The following is a 10,728-nucleotide window of genomic DNA, read 5'->3' as shown; positions in this document are numbered from 1 at the left end:
GATCTGGGAACTCTTGAGCTTTGGAAGCTCAAATTTCCCACCTTTATTCAACCATTGCTCCGTTGTATGACTTAGACCTTCATTTTTATATGGATGGGTGTTTTAGCTTCATAGCACCATGCATGCATGTTAAGTTAGCATCTTTACGTCTAATGCTAGCCTAAGGAGTCCAGATCTATGAGTTAGAAGCACTGCAATGGATTAGAATCGATTGAATGCGTACGTCACATGGAGGACTCGACGAGTTGTTCTTGGAACTCGGCGAGTCGGGTCGTGAACCCTAACTCCTTTTCTGGTTGCGAGTGAAACCATTGAGTTTTTTGAGATGACTCAATGAGTTGGATAGGATTAGGATTCGGAAGCTGAAGAACTCGACGAGTCCAAAGAGGGACTCGACGAGTTAAAGTCGATATGTCCCTATATTATAACAAGAAGAACTCGACGAGTTTGGGAAGGGACTCGACGAGTTGACTTAGTTGACCATGGGTCTAAAATTGTTCATGAACTCAATGAGTTGGGAGATGACTCGACGAGTTGGGTTTGACTGGGAGTTGACCTTGGCTTTGACTTTGACTAGGATGTTGCCTTTGAATAGGGGTAAAATGGTCATTTTACCCTGAGAAGGATTATCAAGTTTTGACTAAGCATTATTGTGATATTGATAGCCGGGGAGTCGTTGGAGCAACTATTAGATATTCCTCTCCGCGAGTTTTTGCAGACAGCTTTGCGAGGTGAGTCTTCTCCTATAGAAACGGGTCTAAGGCACCAAGGTCGGCCCATTTATGTGTGATTGTATATGTCGGGGTTAGCCCGATCTAGATTTTATGTTCCGGACTTCGGTATGATGCTAGGGCAAGCCCGAGGAAGTTAGTATGCTTGATGTCTTTGTGGTTCTTGCATGTGTCTGATTATGTGTTCCAGACTTTGGTCCGATGTCGAGGCAAGCCCGATGAATGTTAGCTTTCATGTTATGTTTATGTTTATGTTATGCTTGTTAAAATGATATGTATATCGGACTTCGATCCGATGCCGGGCGGGACCCGATGCAGGGGCTAGGCTCAAGTTATGCCGGACCTCGGTCCGATACCGGGCGAGGCCCAATGTCGGGCAGTGCCTGATGCCGGATTCGTCTGATGTCAGCCGGGGCCGGATGCAGTGGGTTGGGCCCAGTATGTGATTATCTGTATGGTATGTGGTAGCTTGGGAGAACTCACTAAGCTTCGTGCTTACAGTTTTTAGTTTTGGTTTCAGGTACTTCTACTAGCAAGGGGTAGGGCTTAGGATGATCGCATGGCACACACCACAGTTTCAGCCTGGGATGTTTAGACTATGATATTTTCTTTTATGATTTTGATACAATATTTATACACGATGTTTTGAGATACACAACTTATGGTTTTCTTTATGATGATGAATGGCTTATGGTTTTATTATAAATGATTTTAAAAAGAAATTTTTGGTCTGTATTTTTGGGTTGTTTCAAACAAGTTGAGAATGAGTGAGCAATAATGGATGTATACTAAAACCTGCTTCCTTTTAAAATGTTCAAGGGTTATGGTAATTGCCAATAAGCTTTGATATTGACTTGTATTATGATCATCACAAGCCAATGACTACAAATTTAGGATACAATAGTGTCGAGATTAACTTACATGACAAAATGTATATTGAACTTACTGTAAATGAACATGTATGCACTTATTCTGTAAATGAGGAACTAACGACTGACCTTAATGGAGAAGATAAATAAGGTTTTGGAGGAATTTCCAATGATTCTAGGTCTCCTTCTAACATTTCCAATACCTTTGTAATAGTTGGTCGACTCAAGGGATTTGTTTGTATGCACCATAAGCCCACAATAATCATTTTTCTTACCATCTCATTTTCTTCATCACTCATACTCATATGTAGTTCCAAGTCTTCATCTAAATCAACCTTTTTGTATATCCAATGGGGGAAGTATATTTCACTTGTATGATCAACTCCAACCTCAATATTTTTCCTCCCTCCAACAATTTCCAAAATCATCATCCCATAACTATAAACATCAGATTTGTGCGATACCTGCCCAAAACTCCTAGAATAGAGTTCCGGAGCAATATACCCTGGCGTTCCTCTCATATGGGACATAGATATCATGCTTCTTTTCTCGGGGAATAGCTTGGCAAGGCCGAAATCGGATATTTTAGGAGAAAAATCTTGATCCAAAAGAATATTATGGGGCTTTATGTCAAAATGCAAGATCCGTGTGTTGCAACCACTATGCAAGTATTCTAAGCCTCGAGCAATTCCGATAGCAATCTCATGCAACTTTTTCCATCCAAGTTGGCTATTACTCAAAAACGTTTGGTCATATATGAACTTCTCAAGTGATCCATTAGGCATGAACTCATAGATTAATGCTCTTTGATGGCCCTCAAAGCAAAATCCTACAAGACTTACAATATTTACATGGGAAGTTCTACCAACACTTGCAACTTCATTTATGAAATCTTCACCATTACCTTTCAATTCGCTTAAGATCTTCACGGCCACTAAACTTCCATTAGTTAACGCTCCTTTATACACCGAACCAAATCCACCTTGTCCTAATTTGATTTCGAATGAGTTTGTCATCCTCTTTACTTGCAAATACGTATACCTTTTCGCAAGAAATTCATGATTTTCTAGAAAACTTTCCACATTAACATATTTCTTTGTCTTTATTCGCCATCTGAGTTTCCATATGAAACACAAGATTATCACAACCAACATTGTCACAAATCCTACACAAACAGCTGCATCAAACAATAAACAAGAATGTCTTCAATATTGTTCATTAAAACTGAAAACATTGATTGAGTAAACAAAAAGTTGTGTATGATAAATAAATCCACGACTTGTAAAATTTCCCGAGTTCGAGCTCCGCAAAGCGGGCAAACCCAGCCCCCTAGGGATTTCCAAGGAAAATTTCCCCACTTATGGGGCATATTTGCAAGAGGCGCACAAAATTGTGCTTTACCGGGTTTGAAACCCGGACCTCAAACCCACGTGGGGATGTAAATCCAATGCATCAAGCCAGTTGAAGTGGCCATCACTTGCTAATGAAGCAGTTATCTCCAAAATTCAAAGAACTGGGAAGCTATTGTCATTGACATTGAATTAACTAGAGCTCAAAACCATGGTACCTACAATATGATTCTAGTACATGGAAAACTTATGTTCATATTATCATCACAAAATTTCATTATGAATCAAACAAAAAAGAAAAAAAAAACTTTTGAAAAACACAAGAAAATAAATATTACTATGTGTTGTGTTGTTTCTTATTGAAGATGAATTTTTACATTCTTTTTCTTTCTTCTTAACAATTTCTTCATATTTATTGGTCTAAGCTTACACATTGGCACAACAAACTAGTACCAAAGAGAGAGATAGAGAAAGGATTCGCATGTAAAAAAAAAACAGGGTTGTTTTGGGAGTTCTTGGCTGGGATTTTTTTTCAAGAATGGACTGAAAAGGAGAAAACAATTGGTTGGTGACGATCCAGAGTTTGTTTGTAGTCTCAATCAAAATCAAGGCAGAACTTTATTATTATTTTTTGAATTACAATTTTCACAACACGACTTGTTTTTTTGACATATTTTTGGTAAGTTTTCAATTCCGAATCAAGTAAGAAAGAAATTTCAATTCTTTTTCCTTTTCATGCATGCAAGGTGTTGGATTAAAATCCCCAGTGAGTTTTAGGTCAAAGGAAGTGGTGTTTATTTGGTCTAGGGCAATTATATTCTCTGATTAGGTGGATTGGAAGAGATTGGGTGTTGGATTAATGAAGGTTTGATTGATCCAGAAAGAGGCATTAATGAACAAAGACAACATAGATGGCGACATGATCTCAGTTTCTCCCATCAGGGTTCCATCTTCACCTCAATACAAACCCATTCAACCTAATCTAATCATTCACTCCCGAATTCTAACAAGAAAGACGAAAAAGGGTTGTGCTACTATATATACCATTTCAGATCATATGACAGGAAAGAGCAAGAAGATGCAATGGCTTTCACAAGAAAATTCCTACATGTATATATATGTGTGCATGCAATTTATATATTTACCGTACCTAGGATATATTTCAGTTTTCTGAGTGGTGCTTCTGCAGCAATCAAGCAACAAAAGATAAGTTATATAGTATATGTTAGACATATCAGTTATCCAGTGTATCCAGAATAATTAAGGAGAAAATGAAAAAGGAAAAGACATAAATACCCTTTTTTGTGTTGGTAGACTTGAGTCCATCATGGTTATGCCAGTGCGCATCACCCTTTTTGGCGTTGGAACATAGAAACTGTCCATTGGGAGTATGACACTGGCCTTCTTCCTTGTGACACTTATCGCAGGAAGGTGACAGCTTAATTGAAATAGAGACTACAGAACTGAGAAGAGAAAATATGTTGGGTTCGTTAACTACTTTATGGCCACCTGTCTCTACAGGCAGCAGTATAACTTGACATGTAGGTGGGAGATCACTAAATTGATGAAAATAAATTGATGTGTTGCTGATTGAATACTTATAGTAGAAGTTGTGATCTTTACATTTGTTATAGCTATTGTAATTAAGTTGGTGAAAATAAGCCTCCGTTTGTGCATCATAAGTGGAATTGTTTGTACATTTGTAGAGAGTGATGAAGGGTAGGATCGAAATTGAATACAAAAGAGGAGTTGGAGAAGTGAAATTATACATAAGTGCCTCACCTTTCCTTCTGTACAAGTGTTTTAAACATTTTATTAACAACCCAGACTGAAGAATCAGATACAAAATTGCCATGAATCTCATATGAGCCTCTTCCAAGATGAATTATCCCACCATCGGAAGTACAGTTGACCTGGATCAATCCGCATTGCCTGTCAGCGGCTTTATAAAAAGGGTACTTGAATGGGGCCAAATTTGGACAACTGAAACTTTCTGGGCAGATTAATGTAGAAGTATTGTGGTATGTAGCAGAGTGAGGGAAAGGTACACAAGCGAGAAGAACAAATGCAAGAAATAAGACGGGATTCATTTCAAATGTCCAACAGAAAAGTTTAGACACTTTTTTCATATGTTCTTTAGACTCCGTTGAGTGTGTGTATAAGTGTATAACACGTCTGTATATCTTTTTGCCTCTATATGTTTTCGAGAACAACTCTTTAGAACAGTTATGTGGGGTCTTATGTGAGTTGCATTTAATAAGCTTTCACACTCAAAAACTCAATTCGCCCCAGTGTTCACGCCAAAATCATAGAAATTCAGTCATTTTTGTAGTTTTCTCCTTAATTATTGTCTATTGATCAAGACTTTTAAGTCAACGACTCTTCTCCTCCATCCATCCTTGACCCTTTCAAGTGCCAAAACTCACTTGGAAAATTTGTTGTGGTCCTCTTTTTATGCCCATCTTGTATGTCTTGACTGTTGACTCACCATAAATAGACACCTCTAAGGGTTCTTAAATTTCCAATACCACATCATTCTAGAAGAAATCAGTATAGACATAACAGATGTGTGTATATGTAGGATACGAGTATATACTTTTTAACCTACATACAAAAAGTAAATACATAGATTGAGGTGTTTTACTTTATGGTACCCAGCAGTTGAAGTTTCTATGAAAAAACAGTCTTCTAAACAAGTTGACTGAAATTTTTGATCAAATTTTCCTTCAGTGATAAAGACAAGCTAGTTAAGACTTCTCATGGACTCTCCACCATTCTTGCTCCATTAAAAAATTGTTATCAACAAGTCACCACTATTACAGAGTCTATACGTACACTTACTATGTTTTTTTGGTTCTTAAATCCATAGTATACTTAAATTACATAATGTTAAAGATCTTATCATTACTTTTGTACTAGTTTAATTCCGGTTTTGGTGTATTTTTAGGAACGTTGACTTCTCCAAACATACAAGAAACTGTTCTTTGTTTGTTCTTTATCCCATAAAAGCAGGCATATAGGACTAAATCTATCTAAAATCTATTGATACAGGTAAGTCTCACCCTTCAATCTAATAGAGAATTCACTGTGGCATTTTATCAAACAGGTAACAGGCAAGTAAAACTCTCACTCAGAAACCTGTTCAAATTTGACAATTATAAGTTTGAACCATGAAAATTCGGAGTCAAAATCTCATTTACGTAGAGATCATGTTGAGTTTTTGTTAGCTTCAAAAGAAAACGACACCAATCCTTTAATAGATAAATGGATAAAAAGTAATATACCATTTCATGCATAATAGCAGACGAGTATATATACTTTTTCACTGACAGAATTTATCGATCATGAAATTGACCTTCGGATGAGTCTTGTTCGACCAATCGGTAAAATTGCATGCTCTAAAATATATTTAATGGTTTAAATCACTTTTACAGTGTATATACAGTTGCGTTTGGGTGGGTAATCGGAACTTGTATATGGATTACCTACAATTTATTAAACTTGTATACTGCTTAGAAGAATATCTTTCTTTTGTGTAGGTGTGAAATGATGAAGATTGAAGAACATCACACGTTTAATATTCGAGAGATTTAAATGCATTGATCCTTACATTTTATTATATCGAGTCGTATTTCAGTATATATTGCAGTCTCCATAACAAACCCGATCAGTGTGCTGTGGAACGGTGAAAGTATTATAAAAGTCATGTTTCACATTAATTTCGTTTTTGCAGCAGCAATACCTATTTGACTTGGAATCTTCTACGAAAACCAAGTCTTTAAACAAGTGTATTGAAGTTTGATGAATTTTTCCAAAGAGAAATGACTAAACTAGCCATTTTCTTTAAAAAAAAATAGTCAACAAAAAATAGTCATATATATATATATATATTAGCCAAAAATAGCCTACGAAAGAGTAGTTTGGTCAGAGTTGACTACGATCAACATTGACTACAGCCAAATGGTGAATCTACGGTTTTACGGCAATGGACTAATGTTTCACCAAATCGTCTACTGTTTCGGGTTAACTATAATTCTTTTTTTTTCATTTCGAAAATCTAAAACCACAGATTATTTTATAACCTACGGTTTCCTCTCGACGAACTACGGTTTCTTAAACCGTAATCTATGATTCTGGATAAAAAGTCTACGTTTTTTATTTTTTTTTTAAATAAATGGAGAGTAGTTTTTTGAGAATTATTCTGATAAGAAAAACATTGTTTGTAAATGTAGAGTAGTTTCTTGACAATTATTTTGTTAAAAAATATTTTTTGTAAAACTACTCTTCATTTATTTAAATAAATAAATAATTAATTAATTAAAATTTAAAAAAATTAAAACCATAGACTTTTTACCCAGAACCCTAGACTACGGCTTGGGAAACTATCGTTCATCGAGAGGAAACCGTAGGTTATAAAATAACCTACGGTTTTAAATTTTCGAAATGAAAAAAAAAATTATAGTTAACCCGAAACAGTAGACGATTTGGAGAAACAGTAGCTAACTCTAATTACCTACGGTTTCGTGGGCTATTTTTGAACAATTACTAATTTTTTGCTATTTTTTGATAGGTAATTAGGCAAAATGGCTACATTAGTAACTCTCTCTTTTTCCTTTACGGATCTGTTAATGTTCAAGAATGTATAAATGTCGGCTAAGACTAAATAGATGTGTATCTAGTAAGGAAGTTTTATAGAAATTTGGTACTAAGATGATCGGAAATGGCTCGCTACAAAGGAGTCACTAGCGTTCGCTAGCTCCAATACACACCGCCCCCTAGCACACGCTAGGGGGCACGCTAAAATGAACTCGCCAGCAGCATAGCGAGATGAGAGAGAAAGCATGAGAGAGTTGTGATTGATGGTTGGGTTTTTGTAAAGAATCCTAAATCAAAACAAGAAGAAAGATGATGAACATGTGGGTGATTTTAAGTCTTCACTCCCAAATTCCCACCCCCAAATTGTGATGACTTCTTCTTCTCAATGTAACTTCTTCTTTCACTGTTAAAACACAAATGTTGGGTGGTATATATGGATGCTTTTTTATTTATTTTGAATTAAATAAAAAATAATGGAAAGTAAATAATGTTTGTAAAACTTTTGAAATATTTGTTAAATTTATTAGTAATTCGATTTAAGTGTTTGTGTTTTAAAAAATAAAATTTATGCAATATGAAATGTTTGTGTATTAACAACATATATAATTTTAGTTAAATTTGTAAAAGAAAAAGAAAAAAAATGGAGTGATGGGGGTACTACCACTCCATGTGAAATGTTAAGAAATAGATGTTAGTGAGGTGGCAGGCAAAAAATGACATTGCAGTCAAAAAAATGATATGGCAAGGTGTTAGGAGTGCTACCACTCCCTCCAGCCTAATTGTTAAATGTTTATATTCTTATTAAGTTAGGAAGGCCCCGCCACATTCCTTCCCCTCACCTCACTGAAACCTCCCCTATCTCACGATTCCATCATCAGTGGTGGTGAGGTGGTAGTACCGGAAAGGTTAATTGTTACTAATTTACTCTACAATACCCTATTTAGGTTTACGTTTGTTATAAAATATGATGATGCTTGAAATATAAGAAACCAACACGAAGAGTAGTGAACACCAAGATATAAAGTGGAAACTCGAAATCGGGAAAACCCACTATGAAACGTCACCCTTATTAAAATGTTACATAACGGAGAAATCTCCAAGGTGAGAGGGGAGAAAGAAGGTGAAGTGTTGGAATGGTTGAAAGTTAACATCTAAATGACTTATAATAACATTACAAGGAGTTCTAAAGAAACTCTAAAACCCATAATTAACATGAAACTTTCCTACCTATTAGAACTTCACATTACAGTCAAGTACCAATAAAAAATAGCCAAACTATGTATATAAAACAAGCACAACAATAAGTCAATACAATGCCACAATAACAAATAAACAATGTAACGTTTGGTTCCTGGTACGCATTTTAACCTTATTATTTATTTATGTTGGAAGGGCTACTCGACGAGTTAGTGGCCATAACTCGTTGAGTAGAAGGCAGAAAAGGCGCGGGTTTTAAGTGAGCTACTCGACGAGTCGAAGTCTTGACTCGACGAGTAGGCCAGGCTAGATGAACCCTAATCTTTGGGGTTTGCACCCTATTTAAGCACCATATCTGGCCTCCATTCCACCCTTCATCACCTCCACACCCTAATCAACCTTGAGTGATCTTGAGCTATTTCTTGCCATTTTTGTGATTAAAGCTAGAAGAAGGAAGCAAAAGTCTTGGAGTTCCAGAAGGAAGGTCAAGGATCTAGAGCTAAGGACTCATTTCTGTCTTCATAGAGGTATAAAGCTTATACCTTGGCTGTTATTCACATAGATCCCCGTCTTAGCTTGTATGTTGTCATTTTTGGGTAATTTCAAAGGTCATTCCGAATTTTGGACCTTTGGGGATGTAAGGAGTTCAGATTTGGGCACTCTTGAGCTTTAAAAGCTCAAATTTGCCACCTTTATTCAACCATTGCTCCATTTTATGACTTAGACCTTCATTTTTGTATGGATTGTGTGTTTTAGCTTCACAACACCACGCATGCACGTAAAGTTAGCAACTTTACGTCTAATGCTAGCCTAAGGAGTCCACATCTATGAGTTAGAAGCACTAGAATGGATTAGAGTCGACTGAATAGGGATGTCACATGGAGGACTCAACGAGTTGTTCTTGGAACTCGGCGAGTCGGGTCGTGAACCCTAACTCCTTTTCTGGTTACGAGTGAAACCATTGAGTTTTGGGAGATGACTCGATGAGTTGGACAGGATTTGGATTCGGAAGCTGAAGAACTCGACAAGTCCAAAGAGGGACTCGACGAGTTAAAGTCGATATGTCCCGATATTATAAGAGGAAGAACTCGAAGAGTCTTGGAAGGGACTCGACGAGTTGACTTAGTTGACCACAGGTCTGAAATTGTTCATGAACTCGCCGAGTTAGGAGATGACTCGACGAGTTGGGGTTGACTGGGAGTTGACCTTGGCTTTGACTTTGACCATGATGTTGACTTTTACCATGGGTAAAATGGTCATTTTACCCTAAGAAGGATTATCAAGTTTTGACTAAGCATTATTGTGATATTGATAGTCAGGGAGTCGTTGGAGCAGCTATCAGATATTCCTCACCGCAAGTTTCTGCAGACAACTTTGCGAGGTGAGTCTTCTCATATAGGAACGGGTCTAAGGCACCATGGTCGACCCGTTTATGTGTGATTGTATGTTTCGGGGTTAGCCCGATGTAGATTTTATGTTCCGGACTTCGGTCTGATGCCGGGGCAACCCGAGGAAGTTAGTATGTTTGATGTCTTTGTAATTCTTGCATGTGTCTGATTATGTGTTCCAGACTTTGGTACTATGTCCGGGCAAGCCTGAGGAATGTTAGCTTTTATGTTATATTTATGTTATGCTTGTTGATATGATATGTATACCGGACTTCGGTCCAATGCCAGGCGGGGCCCGATGCAGGGGCTAGGCCCAAGTTATGCCGGACCATGGTCCGGATTCGTCTGATGTCGAGCGGGGCCCGATGTGGGCTAGGCCCAGTATGTGATTATATGTATGGTATGTGGTAGCTTGGGAGAACTCACTAAGCTTCGTGCTTATACTTTTCAGTTTTGGTTTCAGGTACTTCCACTAGCAAGGGAAAGGGTTCAGGATGATCGCATAGCACACACCACAGTTTCAGCCTGGGATGTTTAGACTCTGGTATTTTCTTTTATGATTTTGATACAATATTTATACATGATGTTTTGAGATACA

The 10,728-nt window shown here is 37.1% G+C and overlaps 1 pseudogene across 1 annotated transcript; it reads right to left on the bottom strand.

Annotated features, from left to right (window-relative positions):
- Nucleotides 1-1,529: 1,529 nt before the first annotated feature.
- Nucleotides 1,530-5,156, bottom strand: LOC145092706 (rust resistance kinase Lr10-like; annotated as a pseudogene). Its single transcript, XR_013702618.1, has 3 exons — nt 4,246-5,156; nt 4,100-4,132; nt 1,530-2,777 (listed from the first exon to the last, which is right to left on the bottom strand). The product of XR_013702618.1 is annotated as a rust resistance kinase Lr10-like (transcript).
- Nucleotides 5,157-10,728: the final 5,572 nt, after the last annotated feature.

The sequence above is a fragment of the Lactuca serriola genome, chromosome 3 (genome assembly GCF_051521515.1).
Source record: "Lactuca serriola cultivar US96UC23 chromosome 3, Lser_US96UC23_V15, whole genome shotgun sequence".
Classification (NCBI taxonomy): domain Eukaryota; kingdom Viridiplantae; phylum Streptophyta; class Magnoliopsida; order Asterales; family Asteraceae; genus Lactuca; species Lactuca serriola.
This window is presented reverse-complemented; position numbering and strand designations above follow the sequence as displayed.